This window comes from Pimephales promelas, chromosome 17 (genome assembly GCF_988280905.1).
Source record: "Pimephales promelas chromosome 17, fPimPro1.hap1.1, whole genome shotgun sequence".
NCBI classification, from domain to species: Eukaryota; Metazoa; Chordata; class Actinopteri; order Cypriniformes; family Leuciscidae; genus Pimephales; species Pimephales promelas.
The window spans coordinates 22,612,445-22,616,887 of record NC_142785.1 but is presented as its reverse complement, the minus strand read 5'-3'; the positions used below and the strand labels follow the sequence as shown (position 1 = coordinate 22,616,887).

Below are 4,443 nucleotides of genomic sequence, written 5' to 3'. Positions count from 1 at the left end.
AGACAGATAGATGGATGCATTCAACAATGCATTCTGAAATAAATACACACACTCTCAGAAAATCAAGGATAGCTAACCGACAGAAATAAGCAGCATAATGATGCGTGATAAGCGGCGATGTACCGGCAGACTGGGTATTAACTCTTGACAGAGGTCACTGCATTAATCATCTCAGCAGCCAGTAAGGAGCTGCTGATGGGAGATTGTGTATTCCTCCTCATGCAAGTCTGTATTCCAACAGGACCATGATGAGCACAATCATTTACCAATCAGTGTTGCAGACTACACAAAACACATCTATGGTTACGGTTAAACTCCCATAAATCACACAGCATTCAATAATCAATTAATATTTTAGTCATTCATATCCATGTTATATCCTAAAGGGTCATGGAAAATCAACCCCTTAGCAGTCAATTATAACTTTTTCATATGCTTATCAATAATAAAATTTCCGCTGCCACAAAAAAAGAGAATAATTCTTAGTGTTGTCACCATACACTCTAAAAAATGCTCGGTTGTTTTAACCCAATTTTGGGTAAAATATGGACGAACCCAGCCATTGGGTTAAAAATCTAATTTAAAAATGTAACCCAATGGCTAGGTTTGTCCATATTTGACCCAAAATTGGGTTAAAACAACCCAGGATTTTTTTAGAGTGCATATTAATACTAAAACTATTTATAACAAGTACTTGAAATGAAGCCGAACTAAAATAAAATATAAATATTAGTTTGTTTGTTTGTTTTTTAAGCGAAATGTTGCAATCTTATAGATGGCAGCAAATGGTACTTAATTTATAATTTCCAATTATCCATTTGAAATCAAATATATACCAATTTGTATCCAAAATAAATACTAATATATTAACCAAAATTATGCATCCTCATTAATCCTTGTATGTATCAGTTGTTGAACCAATACCTATCAGAGTGACCAGCCTTTTCACATCCAGATCTGTACAAGAAGAAAAGGATTAAAGCCAATGAAATCAAAATTGTAAATGAGCACTTCCTACTCTGTAGTGTGAAAGTGTGTAGAGAGCGTAGAAATAACAGCATTGGCAGCTTGAGTTGCTCTTCTGGGAACACAAACACACAGTACACACACCGTTTCATTTCAGCTTCAGAATCATTTCTTTCTCATAAATCTAAAAGCGCTCAGATTAATTCCCCCGGTAGGTTTCCCTTGCATGGTTACCCGAGTAATTCAGGGTTGCAACTCTGCTAGTGAAATTACCAGATTTCAGACATTAAAAAAATGATTAAAAGACATCCTGTTGAATATACAAAACAAGCAAAAGAACCAGGGCAGTGTTGCTTTAAACCCTGACTTCCAGACATATACACAGCACATAGCATATACACTCTATTTTGCTATAAGATGTGTGAGAGAAATCAGTCTCTAAGGAAAAAGAAAAGTATAAATACTACCCAGGGAAAATGTACACTGTAAATGATTTCTGTTGTTTTCACAGGATTATACTGTTTTTCTCAACAGTTTCTTACTGTATAATCTATGTACAGTAAGTTACAGTAGATTTAGTTGTTTTCACAGTATTAAATTGTTTTTTCAACAGTTATGTACTGTGCACACAGTTGACAGTATGTTACTGTAGAATTTCAATGCATTCTGGGAAATTATCAGTTACTGTTAATCTAAATACAGTGCAATTGACCGCGAAAAACACCACACACAGTTCCACGGAAAAATTGCTAGCCTACTAATGTTATTCTTACATTTAAAATAAAAATGTAGCACTGGTTGACCATTAACAGTCATAATTTATGACATAATTTATGTCAGTGGGGTGTGCATGAAAGCATATTTGACTTTGGAAGAGTTTCTCTGTCGTGTCAGTGGTGCTGCTGTCTTTTCTGCCGACCTGCAACTTCTTCATCTGGTAAGTAGGCTAATAATTCTTATAATGTGTATACGGATTCTAGCTAATAACTTTAAAGTTTTTTAGAATAGCTGACCACGATTTCTACATTCAATTTAATCTATTCTAGACATTTTAATATAATATGTATATGATAGGCTACTCTTCAATGTAGCCATTTGGGGCATGTTACTGTAAATTCAAATACATTAGTACGAAATGACCGCGAAAAATAACCACAACCAGCTGCCATTTTATGAAGAACTCTTCAGTTCCCTTCTCTCTGTAAGAACGCGCAGGCCGTGCATCGCGTCGCTGTCGGCAACGTTTTCGCCATACATATCTGGTTAGTAATTCATATTTTTATGCAAACCATATGAGTTACGTACGTTAACCGATTAACGTTAGAAAGAACTGGCCGCGGAATGTTATAAGCCTAGCATAAGTCAGACGCGGATTTCTTTCATCTTGATAGCCTAACTTACTTGATTAAATATGTGATTTTATTAACATATATTTCATATGTAACCTCTTATAAGGTCAAAATGGTCTAATCATTTTGTTATTTACCACGTTAAGTCGGTGAAAGCGCCTGCACGTTCATTATTTTATAACTTATAGGGGTTAGGAATTGAAAATCGATATCCTGAAATCGGATATCCAAGGTTAGGATTCGGATTTATTGTTATAAAATTAAAGTGTCAATTCCTCTTATTGATTTTTTCACGCTTTTTTTTCGTGTAAATCCTGACCTGGCGTTCTGCCATTTAACGTTAACGTTACCTCAGTGATAACTGATGGACCACGGAAAGCGCCCAGGTGTATTTTTGTCCAAAATATTAAGTCATGTATCACACAAGCAAGATTTAACCTACGTTTTCACGTGATCGTAAATGAATTGATGTTGAGTTATGTTTCAGCTTGCGTTGCATTCAAAAGAAAAGAGTGGACGATAGAGATGAGTTATCTTTAGCCGTTCTTGGCATATTTATTTCAGCTGTTGACACTGACACATCAGTCTCTAATGAAGATTCTCTCAGTAATATGATCCTCTTAACTACGGTAAATCAACTTGGACAAACATAATAATAATACAAACGCATCCTCCATAGCCTATACTTTAGTGCCCTCTTGTGGCATAAACATATGCACAACACTGAACAGTATAGCATTGCATTATATTACACAGCATACAACTAAGGACATAATGAACATACTTTAACAATTGATTTTAAACAACAGTCCAACAAACAAGATTTTAGTATTAAGTGAATTACACTTTAGACATAATTTTGTCTGTTTTTGCTGTTTAGCCAAAACAACAACAACAAAAACGTACTGTATTTTAACTGTCTTGTCTGTTCTCCTTTTCCACAGGTGTGAGCTGTGCATGTTAAGAAGACCCCTATCCATCTTGACGACCGATGAATTGTAAATCTAATCTAATTTAATTATTCTATTTATCTAACTACTACTACTATACCTTGGTCCAGCACTGACCCACTGAGAACTTTTTAAACAGATTATTATCCATCTGTGAATTTTGTCTATCTGCAAGTTGTTAAGAATTGTTGTGTGAAAATAAACGTTGTTGTACAGTTTAAGGTTTAATTGCATAAAAGCTTGGATAGAAAACTTCCTATTGCAAAAGTTAGAACATAAGTCTACATATAAATGATTATTAATACCATAATGCAAGTTTTTCATGGCACATGTGCATGATGAGGTTGTTTTGTGTTTTTTTTTTTTTTTTTTTAAAGGACACTGGATAACTTGTCATTTTGTAATACTCATCTGGATTGGTGGTTTACTTGTCAAAGCTTTTATAGTTTATAAGTTTATATGTGTCTCGCAGCCCTGCAAATCTGGTCCCTTAGATAGAAAGCAGCCAAAAACCCTTTAAAATCAGCAACTGACCAGTTAGACAGTCTATCTCAAACCAATAGACAATCTTAGACTAGTTTAAGCTGTTTTACCCCAGCAGGGAGTGGGTGGATGAGTTGTTATGAACTATCTTTCTAATAGATTGATCAGATAGCACCCCTTTAATCTTTTCTATTTTACCTGATATTTTTTTTGCATGTATTTATGCATAATTGTTCATGATTGTCATGCATGATTTTTATTGTATTATATTACATTTTTATTATTAATGTATTTAATTGTATTAATGTATTTAAATGTATATTATAAATGCGCTAATGTGTTTGAAAATACACAATAAACCTTGTGCAGTTAAAGCTTCAATTGTTCTTTTTTCTATTTCTCATTAACAGTTAAAATAATATTTCTACGGATTTTCTACAGGTTACACAGTAGCACTATAAAATAAATACAATAACATTTCATACTACACAGTATTATTAAAAATTAACAGTGTAATTCTGTACTTTAATATGGTAAGAAATTACAGTAAAATAATGTTATTTAATTTACAGTATGCTTAACAGTACTGTTGTTAGTGTTACGGTAATTTTACTGTTAAATGAAATACAGCAAGTACTGGATAATTGTTGCCAGTAAGTTACTGTTAATTTGACAAGAAATTTTTTACAGTGTAC

The 4,443-nt window shown here is 33.4% G+C and overlaps 1 long non-coding RNA gene across 1 annotated transcript; it reads left to right on the top strand.

Annotated features, from left to right (window-relative positions):
- The first annotated feature begins 1,448 nt into the window (after nucleotides 1-1,448).
- On the top strand, nucleotides 1,449-4,129 carry LOC148971518 (uncharacterized). The gene is made up of 2 exons (XR_016147078.1): nucleotides 1,449-1,903; nucleotides 3,260-4,129. It is a non-coding gene; the product is annotated as an uncharacterized LOC148971518 (long non-coding RNA).
- The last annotated feature ends 314 nt before the right edge of the window (nucleotides 4,130-4,443 follow it).